The sequence below is a fragment of the Tenebrio molitor genome, chromosome 8 (genome assembly GCF_963966145.1).
Source record: "Tenebrio molitor chromosome 8, icTenMoli1.1, whole genome shotgun sequence".
NCBI classification, from domain to species: Eukaryota; Metazoa; Arthropoda; class Insecta; order Coleoptera; family Tenebrionidae; genus Tenebrio; species Tenebrio molitor.
In genome coordinates this window covers 10,231,459-10,248,951 of record NC_091053.1, presented here as the reverse complement: position 1 = coordinate 10,248,951, position 17,493 = coordinate 10,231,459, and the positions used below count along the sequence as shown (strand labels likewise).

The window sequence follows — 17,493 nt, the reverse complement described above, 5'->3', positions numbered from 1 at the left end:
GGATTTTATCGATGTATTTTTCAGAGATTTTAATGTTTTGCCTTATTTATTAGGCAAGTATTACCAATTACTACAAATACAACTCAAACTTTCATTCATAAATTTATAGAAAAAAGCAACTCTCAACAATCTAACAATTTCAAAATTTATAAAAAGCAATTTTCACACATTTGACATACATACAAAATGTACGTTTTCTTGGAAACGATTAATTAATTAATTAATACGTGTACGCTTTTTTTTTAATAGAAGTGTACATACACGTTTTGGCCGTGTATGCTATAGCCGTATTAGTACGTTAAAACTCCCACTCTCACGAGTGAAACAAGTCCAGTCTCGTTATCGTGCGGCTCGGTTTGCATAATGTCGTGCAATAAAACAAATGAAAAAATGGCAAACCGAGCAGCGATGCCTCACTGATCTTGAACTTGGCCCAAAGTGACAGTGAGGAGGAGGACTTGCCACTGCCTAAGCTAGACGATCTAGGATAGACCGATACCGATGAACTCCACGACGAACAAGTCGCTGCAGGTAAAGAAATTCCAGATTTCGATCGAGATTGAATCCGATGAAAACAACACCACGCAACTTCCAACTACTGCATGCCTGAATTTGCGACGAAACTGAAAAAGGGTGAAGTGGAATAGGCTCTTAAACATTGGGGTCTCCAAAATCAAAATTTATCTTCAACTTCACCTCAACATTTAACGGCTGAAACAGATCTTGCCACATATAAAGAAAGCGATGCGTCTACTTCTGCATTTACTTCTACCAATGATGTGGTATCATTTGAGTCTTTTCTACTTTCCACGGTTAAACAAAAGAAACCTTATGAGAAGCATTCAAGAAGAGAGTAGCGGCAGGTGCTGAGATCATAAATCGAGAAATTCTTTGCATGAGACCGATATTGTTGCATCCTCAAAGAAAAGAAGAACAACAGGCAGATGGTTCTTCTGAAGACGAAGGGTCAGTAGTTTTGTCAGTTTCCGATTCTGACAGTGACAATCGGTAGTATGCATAAGAATAAGCATTTGCTTATACTATATATTTGTCTTTTTCTATCTAATAGAGTCCATGTATTTCTATCTCTCACTAATACAAGTAAAAGCATTTGCTAATGGTTGATGCATATGACCCAGTTGATTTTTTCAATCCATAATATGTCTGAGTTATCGTTAACTATCGTTTCTATTTACTAACCACCAATTTGTGATTTTTTTTCCTGCGAAATGTTGATATCTTTCCGTGGTCGATCAAAATTAAAATGTGCATGCCAAACAAACCTTGTAAATACGGCATCAATTTGCTTGCATTAACTATTTACTGAATGCCTACATTTACACTGGAAAAAATTTTGACGGTTGTACCTTGTCTGATGAAGAAAGCAAAAATTCAAAACGACTCAGTGTGTCCTCCGACTTGCAAAATCTATATACTCGTACAACACAAACCGAAATATAACCGCGGACAATTGGTTTTCTTCTATAGAATTGGTAAACATTCTAAATTCAAAAAATCTTACCTTTGTTAGAACTCTAAAAAAATAAGAGAGAAATTCCCCCGCAATTTTTGCCTAATAAAAACAGAGATGTAGTATCAGCTCTCTACGGATTCACACAATTTAACAATTCTGTCTCACGTACCGAAAAAGAATAAAGCAGTACTACTAGCATCGTCGATGCACCACACAGAATGCCATGATACTGAAATCGACAAACCCGAAATTATTGGTTTCTACAATAAGACGAAAGGCGGTGTCGACTCCTTAGTTCAAAAATGCAGGAAGAAGAATGACGCGATGGCCCATAGGTATTTTTTTAGATTGCTAGATATCTCTACTGTCAATTCATATGTACTACATCAGTCCTACCGTAACAGTACGAATATGAAGAGATATGATTTTGTAAAAGATTTAGCAATGGAACTGGTTACTCCAAAACTACAAAGACCACATTCTAATACGGGAATAAGTCGTGAGGTTCGACAATGTATTGGACGTGTGCTGAAGATTATGGAAAGCCATAATGAAGACGAAAATGACAAACTGGCTTCAAAATGGTTCAAAGCATGGACGTAGACAATTTATGGTCTCAAACGCTACTTCATAATAAATGATACCTCATGAATTTTAGACTTTGGAATTATAATTGTGCATTTTATTATTATTATTATCTGATAATGGAAATAATTTATAAGATAAACAAGAGCAATATTTTACATTCGTAAGAATAGGTAAATTACCCGTTTTATTGCCAAACGAAATACGAATTTTAAACTAACGGTTTCTTGTTGTTCACCTTGAAAACTACTCTTCGATTTCGGCAAAGTTTTTAGACGTTTGCTGTTATTGTAGCCTGACTGATCCCAGAATAAGTGGTAAAATGGGGTTTACCATTGAAGAGAAAGCATTTTTGTTAGAATGTTATTTTAGAAACAGGGAGAAGCAAGACAATGGAGACTGGTCTGACTTCATAACCCCTTGCGTTGAAGAATTTCAAACCAGATATCCGAACCGGATAAATATTGATTATTACCAACAAGTTTATTAGTGTATTAAAATTATAGTGCCTAATTTTAGCGAATCAGGATCCATTGTTAAGAAGAACTTAGGTCGGTCCCTTGTTCGAATTCCAGAAGTGCTGCAAAATGTTCGACAAAGTGTAGAAGAACATCCCTCAACTTCCATAAGACGTTTAAGGCAGCAAGTTAATTTGAGTTATGGCATTTGTCAAAAAATTTCGAAGATGGATATTAATTTGTTTCCCTATAAAATTCGTGTTACAAGAAAAAAAAACCCCTGATTATCCCAAAGGAATGGATTATTGTCGATGGTTTGAAAAAAATATGAATGATGAGATAAAAGGTGTTCATTTAATCTTTTGTTTTTAAAAACGGGTGTCGCAACGTTAAAATACGACATAACCTCACTATAAAATAACAGCATGACACGAATTATGATAAAAAAGTACTTAACACAAGTACTTAACACAATTCACGCACAAATTAATAGGTAATGCTACCAGAATATTAAATGAACACCCGATACTAGATTTAACATGTTTTAATGATGAAGGCTAGATTGACTTGGGTGGGTACGGAAATTCGCAAAATCAAAGAATATGGTCAAGTGAAACTCCCCACGTATAAATATGTGCAACGTGCTTTACAGCCACAAAAAATTGGAATCTGGATAGCAATTTCTCGAAGACGTTTAATAGGAATGAATTACTTATCGTATTATTTTGATTTTATATCTCACCAGTTGATATAATAGGACCCACATTTTTTTAAGACAATATAAATTCAGAAAGATATCAAGCTATTTTAGAAGAATTTATACATCAACTAGACGATGAGGAACTGCAACGTGGAATATTTCAACAGGATGGTGCTCCTGCACACAATTCCTATGCTACGCTTAATTATCTTGATCAACATTTTTATAACAAAATATGTAATCAGCACTGACCGATGGCCTCCAAGATCAGCAGATCTTTCACCGCTAGATTATTTCTTGTTTGGCCATCTCAAAAATTCTGTTTTTAGGAACCACATTGATGATTTGGATACATAACTGAGTTTTGTCAATCCATTTCACCTGAGTGCTTGAGAAATGTGTTTGAAAATATGAAGAGACGAGTTTGACTTTGTCTGGACATGGGACATTTCGAGTAGTTTTTGTGAAAAATTATTTTTTTGTCCTTGGTGTAATTTGAATTGACTGCTAGAAAAGATAGAAGTAAGTTCTCAATCAACCACAAATTAGGCGAATGATAACTTTTGTATTTTTCTTACAGAAAGCAACAAAACGAAGAATTGTGAAAAATAATCTTATTAAAATTTTGTAACCAAAAATTACGTGCCTTATGAAGGAATTTTCTGTAACTGTGTTTTTTCCTTAATCAATAATAAATAATAATTAACAACTTTTTTTTAAATCCATTATTCATGAATTACAAAAAAATTATAAAGGCAATTAATAATAGATTTTTGAGAGGTAGGCAACCAACAAAACGAGTGTGCACAGGAAGTATATAAAAGTGTCTGATTAATAAAATACACACGTTTCGGTAAAACAAAAGATGAGGTAGCACTCTTGATTTGGTTTCTTGTTGATCACTTTGTAGTTTTATCATCAGAGTCAGATAAATGTCCTATAGGCGATGGGACAAAACTAGAAAGAAGTATATTGAGATCAAGCGCCCAGAAGTGGTGTATAAGTAATAAGTATAATAAGCCTATGGGATGAGTCGACTGCTTGGACCAGATTGTTGTAGGCATTCAATGGATTTGGCTTGCATCAACAGAAAAGATGCAGAGAAAGCAACAAGAACAACATATGAGACTCCTTACGTTTCAAATTCCACATTGCAGAATCCCTTATAAAATTGGGAAAACCTGCTACCTTCAAAAGATAAGCTGGGCGCCCTAGCAAGGATAACCGCACTGAATCCCCAAAGTCCTCAGAATGCAAACCATTGCTTGAAGTCCAACTGGATATGGTTGATCATATGCCGGAATATGATGAACATAAAGAAGCAACTAGGTGTAAACAGGTAGTATGTACTGGTAAAAACCCGTGAGTTTTTCTTTTCGTTTCACTTATTTACGTGTTTTGACTTTTTTACTCGTTCTGATCTACTGTCAATTACAATCGACATTGTACTAATCATTATAAACAAAATTAAAAAATCCTTTTTTTTTAATGATTGACCACAAAGAATTAAAAAAACACAAAAAAAGATTCTATAGCTTAGACATTAATTTCGATCTGAAAGAGTTAAACAGTGCATGTTTTTCAGTGTCTAAGGGTGCGTTTTTTCATCGATAGTTAACTATTGGTTACATGTTAACCTTAGGTTAGAAAATTGTATGTGTTTTTCTTGATAGATAGTTAACAACAACTTTGTGGTTAACTTCTAAATTTTTGTAATCAAAGGAAAAGGCGCTTGTTAAAGTAATGGTTAATAATTTAAGACAAACGTCAACATTATCAGTTTTACATTAAACACTAATAAATACCAGAAATGGATGATTATGATGTAAACACGTACAGTAGTGATGAAGAATTTGTAATAAGAAGATCAAAACTAGTGCGCAAAAGGATAAATCACTTTGAAATGTAGGACCACGATGAGTTTGTAGATCGTTATCTCCACAAACTGTGACAAGACTTGATGAGTAAGTACAGCATGATGTTGAACATCAAACGGATAGGTAAATAACGTATCCAAGAACTTTTATTGTCTTGCTATTAGTTGTTTTTTACTGTAAGTAATTAGGTACCTAAACCTCTGTATAATCACCATCATTTTTACAGGAATGATGTACTAAGCGCCGAAAATCAAGAACTATTAACATTCTTAAGGACAGCTGGAGACTTTGTAGGCGTTCATAAGTCCACTTGCAGCAAAACAATTAAGAGAGTGTCCTGTTATATTGGATGATTCCCAAAATGCATAGGGGCAATAGAATGCAGTCATGTAACAATAAAATCACCAGGGGCCCGTTGCACAATATTTAAGAATTTACAAGTTACAAAATACAAGTTACAAATTATTAGTTATTAGTACCAATAGATTGTGTTGCACAATTATCTTAGTTACAGTTGTAAATTCTGAAACATTTTATTAGAAAAAAAATGAAATTACAAGTGTAGTCGGCTTTAATTTATTTTTTACTTGTCAATGTCGCGCCTATCACACTAAATCATCGTTGTTGAATTTGTTCCAAAATTATAAATATGGGTAAACGCGACGACCAACGCAAGTTGAAACTATGCGTTTTAAATAAAATTAAAGAAAATAAACGTGTACTATTCGGAGCGTTTTGCGACACTTTGTCTAAGGCGGACAAATGCAAAGCGTGGAAAGAAATTAATGATTATGCCCTTTCTTTGGGATTAGTCCCCGCCAACAAGGAGTGGACATACATTAGAGATGTATGGTGGCCAAATGTGCGAAAATGTTGCACGGTAAGTTAGTTTTAGTTCGTGTTTCTGCAGATTTTCATTAACAACCTTAGCAAAAAATCGATAATTTAAAAAAAAAACTGGTACTGGAGGAGGAAAGGACAATACTCTAAATGAAGTGGACGAGGAAATATTGCACATAATTGGCAAGAATTCTCCAGTGGTGGCGGGTCTGCCAGTTCCAGAATCTCTGGAAGAAGATGATATATATGAAACAGAACCAGACGCTGAAGGTATTTTGTTAATTATTGTTATTCTACAAATTATTTGTGCTAAGAAATGTATTTTCTTTAGTGGTAGAACCAGAACCAGAACCACCAATTATTATAATTAACTCTCCACTAATACCCGAACTGAAGTTGCAAAATCGACGGGTAATTAAATACATTTCAACGTTTGCTTAACAAATAAATATTTTAATTTTAAAGGAAAGAAACGGAAGAGAGATATCGAGGAAAATTCAAAGGAGAACAAGAGTAACAAGAAACAAGAACTGCAGATAGAACTATTGAAGCTGCAGATCTATAAGACAAAGTTGGAGACGCGAAAAATTGAAATTTCGATGGGTTTACCTCCGAGTGCCTACACGGTTGATATTGAATATAATTAATGAAACTTTTAAATAGTTATTTATGTGACGAGTTTAGTAAATTAATCTTTACGGGCGCGCTGGCACTTGTTGGACGAGTGACGTAAGGAACCAGTCTCCATAAGCCAGTAAGCCCAGTAAAGATTAATTGCTAAGCGAGTTGCATACAAACTTTTATTTCCACCTTCAGCCTTTAAATTTCGTTTTTTAATTGTTATTTATGTTTATAAAAATTTTGTAATGAAAGGCGGTGGGGCAATTATACCTACGTCGTCATGGTGTTGAGATAAACAACAAAAATACTGTCAGAAGTTTTGTGAAATGTGTTGCAAAAAGAAAGAAAAGAAAGAATGGCTTTAATGCCCGATGAAGACTTTGAAGGCGATTTTCTTGAAATGTAAGAAAATAATCACGGAATTACCAACGCTGCAAGTGCGGTTCTCTACTGATTCCATCCCAGGAGCGATATGAAAATGACTTGCGAAACGGATCAAAATGCATTATTAACGTATGTAATTGCAACAATTGATAGTTAAATTTGTTTGTGTTTGTAATAAACTTTTTAAAAAAATCATTTCATTAGTTTTGATTATTTATTTTTTGATGAGCCTTGTAAAGTCTTTACAGGTCTCTTCTACGTGCCTGTTAAATATTACAGGGCTCTGCCTGTAATTACCCATTTACCTAGTTACCACAAATACCTATAAAGTGTCATTTACTTAGAAGGTGGAAATAAAATAGTTTAATTTATAATTATTACTAGTTCTAGTCTAAATCTATAAATTAATTTAATAAAAATTAATTGTTCATTAAGTTTACAATTTGTTGTTGACACAATCGTGCTGCTGGGGCTGGTGGTTCGTTTATTTCATTTGCCGGGTGATTAATATCGGCTAAATTTTCATTGTCTTTTCTACATTGTCATCTAGTAAGTCTTCATCTCCATGCCGTATAAAATTGCAATTTCCTCTTCGATATTTTCTGGCCATGACACAACACGATTAAATAAAGTTCTATTCACTACATTAACAACATTTTTTATAGCACGACATACTGTTGCTTTGTCTACCCCATGCATATCAGAAATGGTGTGGTATTGGCTACCACTTCCAAACCAATGTACTGTGTTTTCTATTTGGTTGTAGGTGGTAAAATTTTATGGTACTTTAAGTTAAAGATCTTGGGGGGCTTATAAATCCTAGTTTACCACTAGCAGGTAATATTTTAAGCAGGGTTGTATTGTACATTTTGTATATTTGCATTGTACGGAAAACGGCACGCGCCGCTTCCCAACTTTTTCAAACCCAACCGTTGTGCCTGTTAATCCCTCATAATATGCAATAAAATTTTACGACCTACAACCAAATTGAGAATACAATAGTGCTATACATAACTGCTGTTTAGCCGTAAGAACTCCACTTCTTCCGCTGTTATGTTGCAGCCGGTAACCTATTTGTTCTAACAACAATTCCATTTTTTCTGCGGGCATTCTAAATCGCTCCAAAAATTCCACTCTAGATTCAAACGAAAAATTAATTCGAGGGCGAAAAATGTTAGCTACCTTCTTCGGTTTGGAAATGCTTCATCTTCACTACTAGATTCGTACAATAAGTCGTCTAACATTTTGAACAAAATAATTTCAACTTGTAAATTCGAATGTTAATAAATATTAGCGACGTTTTGCTTGTAAAAATTTGACATTAAAAACTACAAAACTAATATATTATTTGCTTTGTATCTGCCATTGTGCAACAGCTACCAGTAAAATCAGCGTAAAAACACTAATATTTTTCATTTTACAACTTGTAACTTGAAATTACTAGAGATCAGATTGTGCAACATAATTTTACTAGTTACAAGTTACAAGACTAATATTATTACTAATAAAATGATTGTGCAACGCGGCCCAGGTGGCCCAAATGCTGAAACACATCGAAACAGGAAGCAATTTTTTTCAATAAATGTGCAAACCATTGCTGATGCGGTTCTGAAAATACGAAATATTGTCGCAAGGTGGCCTGGTGCCAGTCATGTTGCCCATATAAAGCAAACGGCAAAAGTATGGAATAAATTCCTTAAAAATTAAATAAAATTTTTCAACAATAATACAATAAGTGGTCTAATTTTTTCCAACAAAATTTGTCATATAAGACATGAGTAGTTTTTGCAACGAAAAGTCGACGAAGGAGGCGAGTGTAATTTTCCAAAAGCAAAAGCTACGAATGTCTTAAATGACAAATTTTGCTCAAAAAATTAGACCACGAATTGTGTTCGACTTGACAATCCGAGAAAATTTTTATCGAGTTGAAACATGTACGCAACCATTTCTACCAGCAATTATTATAGTAAAGAATACTGTTGAATGTAATACTAATCATATACAGGCTGATTCATCTTTTACCGCCGGTGGCAAAATGACCCTTAAGAATTGAGAAAAATTTATAAAATTTACAGACTTGATTTGTCGAAAAATTTACTTTCGACCGGTATAATTTATTTCAAAAAAATTGTTTTTATTGAGCAGATATTTATAAAAAACTGTTTTTCAAAAAAAAATATGTTCAAATTTTTGCATCAGAATGTGGCTAATGGCGTATAAAATCAATATCTGCAATCCGTTTCGAAAAATGTTTGATAGTTTTTGAATTAAATAGATTTTAATGGAAAAGTTGCCTTTATTGATGGTTGTTGGCTTTTAGTGTTGTAAATTTTCCATAACAATGACTACCTTGTAAAACTGACCTGCTTAGGCGAATTTCTTCGATTTTACAAAGGACCCCCTGCTGTGGCAATAAAAATCCTCTAATAAATCTTATTGTTAAGATATTTGGACATTATGTCGTAAATCATGAAGCAAATACAAATTTGAATATCAAAATGCGTTTATTTCAATAATACCATACGCTAAAATTAATTTAACATGGTAAAATTGTGTGACAATTCAACTCGCATTCTCTCGACCAATCAGATTTACGATATTGATCAGTACGGACCAATCACGTTTGTTTTAAAAAAATTGCCGCGGAAATTTTCACTAGTCAAAATTGCCACCAAAAATTTCCAACAAAATGTTTCCACTAGGATATTTTATTTTCTATTTTATTGAATTTTTCAATCTTCGCTCGGTGAATTGTCATGCCGAATACAAACTCGTGGGTACGAAATTGCCGGAAATTTTCTCCTGAGATCGAAAATTTCCGGCAATTTCGTACCCACTCGTTGTATTACTATTGAAAATACCTGAGTGTGCATATACTACAAGGTTGAATAAATTAAACAATTAATAATTGAGAAAATGGCAAAATTTGACCTAATTAACTTATACATTTCATTTTTTGATATTATGTGCCTTATGGATAATAAATTAGGTCTGCAAAATATGAAAGTGAAATCATAATTTTTAAGGTCAATTTTGCCACCGGCGGTAAAAGATGAATCACCCTGTATTTAGGGCCTTGTTTGTTAAAGCCTGTTTAGACTATGTGTTTTATCATATGCTTTATCATATGATTAGATTCTATGAAAAATAACGCATACCATTTTAGTTCTGAAAAAGCAAATTCTTCTTTACACTGTGTGACTTCCTACATGACTTTTGCTATGTAGTAACTGTCTGAATTAAGTATCTAACCTTAAAATTCGAACGTAAACAAAACTGATACATAATTTGTTGCACATTAAATTTGTGTGTATATTGATAATGGATAACATGGCAATATTACTAGAACAATGTATGTTATCTTATACGGTGCGATCAATTAAAAAATAAATCGAGTCGGCGTGTTACCTATGGCAACCCATGCTATAGCATAGGCTCCAAAGCAAACTCGATTTATTTTTTAAATGATCGCTCGGTACTTTGAAACAGTAACAATTAATTGTTAAAAAAGAAATCGTTTTATATGTTACAGATGGCAAGCACATAGCATTTAGAGCATTAAAAAAATGGATGGTTCATTCTACTTTAATTACAAGGGATTTCATAGTATTGTATTGATGGCTCTTGTGGATGCAGAGTATAATTTTATCTATGTGAATGTGGGCTGCAATGGGAGGGTTAGCGATGGAGGAGTATATTTACAAAGTTCTTTATTTCCAGCAATTGAGAATGATTTATTAAAATTTCCTGAAGATAATGTTTTACCAAAAAGCATGAACCACGCTTTCCGATTGAGTAAAAGACTTATGAAACCTTTTGGGCAACGTTCTTCAACTGAGCAGAAAGTGTTTAATTACCTATTGAGCAGAGCTCGTAGAGTTGTTGAGAATGCATTTGGAATTTTGTCAAACAAATTCCAAATTTTACAGCGACATATAACTTTGTCTGTAGACAAGGTTCAACATGTCACTCTCACTTGTTGCGTTCTCCATAATTTTATAAAAAAACACGATGGAAAAAACTATATTATAGGAATAGATGTAGAAAATACAGAAAGGGTTGAGTGAACACCTGGGTCGTGGAGAACTGAAGCATTTACAACAGGTTTGGAACCCTTGAGAGGTCATCGTGCAGCAAATGAACCAATGGAAATACGTAACACTTTTATGCATTATTTCAATGAGGGTTTTGTAAGGTGGCAGGGGGAGGCAGTAAAACAATTCAATTTTTGATTATAGGTACATTATATCAGTTTAAGTATGAAATATTAAATTTATTGTTTCATCTACATTTCAAGTGTAATCCCCTTCTTAAATTTAGCAAAATATAGTTTTTTATATCTATAGAGAATGTTATTTATTTCGAATTTTGTTTCATTTAGCAATTCAACATCGTCCACCACATCAAGTTCCTTTGCGACATATTTGCCAAATTCTGTGTTTTCCGTTGAAGCTTGATTGTTTTGGAGAATTTGTTTGTTGTTTTCTAGGATTCTCTGCAATGTCGTCAATGTTGCTGTTATCAGTTCCCCACTCTCATTTATATCCTTTTTACTTTTATTAACGTTCAATTTCCTGGAAGTAGTTTCACATTTATTAGTGGAAGTGCTTGGAGTCATGTAGTCAGCTGATATCGAATCTGAGCTGCACTCTGAGTAGGTAACTTGGATGTTATCCATAATCTCTTCATCTTCCATTTGCGATTGTGTTTCACTCTTATATGGTACATGGTATATCTATTTATTGTAATTAGAAAAACTTGCAAAACTTACCTGAGATCATTGGCTATGTTCCAAATTGCTCTTACCTTTTCTAGATTTAATAAACTGTTTGAGAAAAGAAAGCTTGTGGAACCACCAAATGGAAGGTTCGGACATTTCATCAGTGCCCATCCCACTATGAAGCACTTCCTTTACTTTCGCAAGTTCATGATTGAATTGGGATCTTAAATTAGCAATTTTCTTTTTAACCTCATCTGACGAAATCTCAATTTTAAATTCTTCAATAAGTTTTTCACTTATCATTGTTAGAGCATTAACCCTTGCATGTTTATTGCTATAAAATTTGTTCCTAGGGTCATAGAGACAGGGCCTTTCTTCTAACAGCTCACGAAGGCGTAAAGTAATCGTTTTGGTCCATTCACTCTACAAACATCGTTTTGTTTTAATTATACAGTGAGCGGCAAAAGTATGGAATAAATTCCTTAAAAATTAAACAACATTTTTTTCAAAAAAATCTTTGGACAGGTCAATTTTAGTTTATAAAAATACATGATTTTGTACCAAAGAAAATTCCAAGCGGTCATTTGTTTTCTAGTTATGACGTCATCGATAGTTTTTTTAAATGGAAGCCTCCTATTTTTTTTCTTGATTCTGATAGCCCCTTTAATTGTCCAAATGACACTGTAAAAATTTTGTTATGTTACATAAGAAAATTTTTGAGAAAAAAAATAATAAAGTTGGAAATAACGAACAAAAACAAGTCAAAAAATCAAGTAGGTAAATCAGATAGTCAAATGTTACTGTCAATTTCATTCGTATGTGTTATTTGTTTTACAAAACGTTTTCGAAAATAACTCATTTAACAGAAACACAACGTATAGAAATTTTAATTTTGATTGGGTGCGGCGATAAAACTAAATAAAACTAAAACAGGGGGAATTTCTTCATAAACTTGTTTATTGTCAACAAGCTGGGATCCCCCAGCAATTCGAACATTTAATTCCATAATTTTAAGTACTTACTAACACAGTTTTTGACTTGTTTTTGTGTTTTAAAATTTAATTTTTCCAACTTTATTTTTTTGTTTCTCAAAAATTTCCTTATGTAATATAACAAAATTTTTATACCGGCATTTAGACAATTAAAAGGGCTATCAGAATCAAGAAAAAAAATAGGGGGTTTTCGTTTAAAAAAACTATCGATGACGTCATAACTCGAAAACAAATGACTGCTTGGAATTTTATTTTGTATTAGAATATGTATTGTTATAAACTAAAATTGATCTGTCCAAAGATTTTTTTGAAAAAAAAAATTGTTTAATTTTTAATGAATTTATTCCATACTTTTGCCGCTCACTGTATAATTTTCACAACATATGTATTATGTGTATGCAAAATTATTGCTTCTTTATTTTTTTTATTAAAATCTAATTACATACTTTAATTACCTTATTGTTATTATTGCCACACGACATTGTTTATTTTATTTTGTACTTGTCCGTCACCTGCCACAGCACAATTGTTTTGAGGTTACAATTACCGCGAAATTTAAAAATATCAGATGAAAAGTCTTGGCCAATTAGGTACGGTATGATCTGGAAAAAATCATATTTAACAGAAACACAACGTAAAGAAATTTAACTGTGTGATGTTACTACTAAATGGAAAAAGGTTCCTCCAGTTTATACAAAATTACCCCCAGAAGGCACTTCCGTTGAAATCAATTTTGAAAAGCTTAAAAAATCACCTCTTGAAGTATTTGGGGCAATATTTGACAATCACATACACTATTGGACAAAAGTAGAGCAACAAAATTGTTGTTTCAATTGTAACTAAAAAAAAGTTTTAGAATTTGGTGATTTTTTTTTAACTAATTTTAATGAATTACCACCTCTTACGTCGAGTACTGCATCAGACAAAAATGGTACAATTTCTGCATAGTTTGGCTTCAAAAATGTTAATATTAAAAATTAATGAAAAAACCATTGCGACAAAAGTAAAGCAACACTTCTATACAAAACGATTTTATTTAACTTATCGAAAACAACAATTAAAAAGAACATTAAAAAATAACAATTATTATCTATCGTATCCCACCTCCACCCGGCGCACAGTGGGGCGAACGGCCGATTTAGCAGGCCAAAACCTGAAATTCTCAGGTCGAAATTTCGATGATTTTTGAATGCTACCTCATAGAGGAGGCTTTGGTGCATCTTGATAACGAAGGAATAGGTAAAAAAATGTATACCTGCTTCACTACGTTGGTTCAAATTTGACTCTCGTGGAAACGGTTGTGCGACGTTTCGTTGGCGAGTTAAAAGAAGTGCAATAAAATGAAAATATTTTTCGAACCACGTGTCCGATTTGCACTTTGCAAAATGGAAATTGTTAATGAAGGTACGTAGAATCATTTGGTATGCTTACATTAGCCAAAAGTTTTTTCCTCTTTTGTTAAAATTAACCCTAAATATGGGTCTGCAGTTAACATTTTTTTACTTCTTTCAAATTTTCAAATAGAGTTTTCTTTTTTTGCCTAAGACCGCCCGCCCTAATTTTTACGTGGAAATCTTCCTTGAGGTGTCTAGTTTTTGAATATTAAAGTTCGCGTTGCGCGTTTTTGCGCTACACAGAGTTTTGGCCCTTACAGTCTTGCGCGGCAGACAATGGCACTGTAACTCACGCCCTTTTTATATTTTTTATATTTGAGCACTTAGTCTACGTTTGGAGGAATTTTTTTCCGGTGCCCTGATACGGCCGATAATTGAGTGATCTAATTGTAACAATCGAACATTATCCCAAAGGGGTAGATTAAGAAAAATAATTACAAAGTAAAATTTTTATTTATAATACCAGGAGTAGTTCAAATTATGTCGATTATTTTTCAAACTGTTCACGAATGATCAATTGTGCTTGGGAATGAATCCACGAGTGCGTCAGCACAAGTGAGGTTCCCAAGCACAATTAAATGAGTGAAACCAGTTTGAAAAATAGTCTACATTATTTGGACTACGAGTTGTATTCGGGAAACTATTCCATGAACCAACTTTGGCAATTTGGCAGCAAATCGGAAGAAGAAATTAACGCAGAAATCGAAGAAAATGTTTCCAACAACACAAAAAAGACAGGCTAGTCCATTTGGAAGCAATTCTCAAGGCTGAATTTATTTGTTAAAAATTATCGCTAGTGGTAGTACCGATACAATTTCCACGAGTGGGAATATTAGGTCCAATTTTTTGAAACCATGGTAACAAATGTGTAAAAAAATGTTTTTTTTGGTTCATTTTTAACAAATGACAGGTGAATGGAATAGTCATAATAAAATTTTTGTACATTAATTACGATGATTTATAATGTTTTCAGATATTCCTACGAACAAAATCATATGCACACATCGCCAAAAATTTTTATTTAATCAAGATGAATGGAATTCGCCATTTAAAAAGGAAATAAAAATGTTAGATTAAACTTTGGTTTGTTTTTATTAAAATAAATAACTTTCATGAAAAAGTGTGAATTCTATTAATTCAGTATTAAATTAATTATCAGCAACCCTAACAACCTAATATTCCAAAATTTTGTATCCATACCTTAATTTTATTTAAAAAAAGTCCGCCATTTTGAATTTGATCAAATTGGTATCAGATTTCGTAATCGACGACCCCGAAAACATAATATTCCAAACTTTCATACTCATGTCTTAATTTTTTTCAAAAATGGTCCACCATTTTGTGTCCTCCATTTTTAATTTCATCAAACTGACACCAAATTCGTAATCAGCGGCCCCTAAAATCTTACAGTACTCGATTTTAAAGGGATACACTGATTTCTTATAGTTTTGACCTGCTAAATCGACCGTTCGCCCCACTGTGCGGCGGCACGGCAATTTTGCCGGAGTACGTACACTATTACGGATAATACTATCAAGTAATAGTGCAGTGCTTATCAACATAATTACCGGCGTCTCGCCTCCGCATTTTGACTTTTTTGTGTTTTATGCTCTGTGTCAATGTTAAGGAATTTCCTCACGATGTGACATGAGTATAATAATATACCTTTTTGAATTTCAACCACCAATGTGTTCTCTAAGTCCAAAATTTTTAAATTTTTAAAAAGAGATTGGGGTACTATTCCTGTTGCTGAAATGATAAATGGTAAAATCGAAATTTTTTCTAAACACCAAAGATTTCTCATAGCAACGGAGAGTTCTAAATATTTATTAATTTTTGTATTATATGTCTGTGTTATATTGGGCAGTGTGAATAAAAATGAAGCAAAAGCTTCTACTTACAATTATTAAGTAAAAGCTAGGTTTGTGTAGAATAAAAATTAAGCCTTTGCTAAATGTAAAAAGTAAAAGCTTATACTTTAAGTATAAACTAAATTTTCCAGCATTTGCTCAAAACTGTGTGAATAAAATAAGTAAATACTCGATATATTAAGTAAAAGCTTAAATATTTCGAAGCCTGAGTTCCCCCTTACTTAAAAATTTAGTAGTGCTTGTTCTCTCGCATAATATGGCAACTTTCATGAATCTAAGGTCGCAGAAATAGTATCCTGAACGAATTACAAGTCGAAGTGAAGATTACCACAATTTGTATCGCTTTAGGGAGGAAAATGTAAACTGGTTAGCTGAGCACTTTCTAGGGCAGAACAACGAGACTAGAGGAGGTGCTTTGAGTGCAAAGAAACAAATGCAAATATTTTTAAGGTTTCTTAGTGACCCAGGATTTCAAATAGGAATCGGAAAAGAAGAGCGAGTGAGTGCCTTTAATAGTTGAGATTATTAATCGCCCATTAACAAACGGGTTGATTACAAACATTTTTCGTTGACCGCAAACTTTTTTTTTGTGACAAAATTTAAAATTAAAGCCAAATTAAAACCAATTTCATCTTTTTCGATGAGACCTTATAAAATACCTTCATCTTTTTTTTGTCCTCAGTTCATGTTTAATTGTAGGCGTAACGTACTTGGGATTGAATCTGGTGTCGTCTTACACGTTTCATTCCGTCTGAATTGTACATTTTATAGCGAGTTTCATCGCTAAATAAGACTTTTTTCCAATCGTGTATGGTCCAGTTAATATGTTCTCGTGCAAACGCAAGTCTAGCTAATCTGTTTCTTCTAGAAACAAGGGGCTTTTTCGCTGGACGTCGACTAAACAATTTTGCTTGTAATAATCTTCGTTGAATTGTTCTTGGACTAACCAGAATTTCCGGAATTTCTGCAATAATTCGTGGTGCAGATAACCATGGATCATTTTGAGACATTCTTTTAATCCGTCTATCCATTAAAATAGTAGTTTTTCTGGGTCTTCCTGATTTTGGAATTTTGTCTAAGTGTCCTCGTCTGTTGTAAGTAGAAATTATTTTTGACACGCTGTATTTCGGCAAAAGAAACTGTTTCGAAATAGCAGACTGTTTCTTTCTTTCTAAATGGGCATTTATTACCATCTGCTTTAATTCTTTGCAGCTAGGGATGCCTCGTGGCATGACTAAAATTATGTGGAAATAACTAACAATTATAAATTGGCATATTTTAGTTCTTGCTTCAAGGAAAGACTTTTATTTTACGAAAAATTCAAAGTGTTGCTTTACTTTTGTCGCATAAACGGCGTGCACTTTCGACGATAACATTTCTTAAATTGCTTTGTGTTCATATTATAAACGATTAGTTGTCACTGGCGACAGCCGCCTACTTGGGATTAAAAAAGTAATTAGAATTTGTTTGTATTTCTGCCATTTAAATATAAAATATTGAATTTTTTCCTTTCCTTTTTTGAAGTTGCTTTACTTTTGTCCGATAGTGTATATGACCATATAACCAAGGAAACAGTT

The 17,493-nt window shown here is 33.1% G+C and overlaps 2 long non-coding RNA genes across 7 annotated transcripts in view; both read right to left on the bottom strand.

The window, feature by feature from the left end:
• Positions 1 to 11,191: 11,191 nt before the first annotated feature.
• Positions 11,192 to 11,720, bottom strand: LOC138136331 (uncharacterized). Its single transcript, XR_011161256.1, has 2 exons — positions 11,494 to 11,720; positions 11,192 to 11,434 (listed from the first exon to the last, which is right to left on the bottom strand). It is a non-coding gene; the product is annotated as an uncharacterized lncRNA (long non-coding RNA).
• A 93-nt stretch (positions 11,721 to 11,813) lies between these two features.
• Positions 11,814 to 17,493, bottom strand: part of LOC138136328 (uncharacterized) — a 284,939-nt gene continuing 279,259 nt past the window's right edge. For 5 of the 6 annotated variants that reach the window (XR_011161252.1, XR_011161250.1, XR_011161251.1 and 2 more), the window contains 2 exons: positions 13,107 to 13,253; positions 11,814 to 12,082 (listed from right to left, as the gene is read on the bottom strand). This is a non-coding gene — a long non-coding RNA (uncharacterized lncRNA). Of the gene's footprint in view, positions 12,083 to 13,097; positions 13,254 to 17,493 lie in introns of all 6 variants that reach the window. The other variant, XR_011161254.1, reaches the window with a different exon arrangement.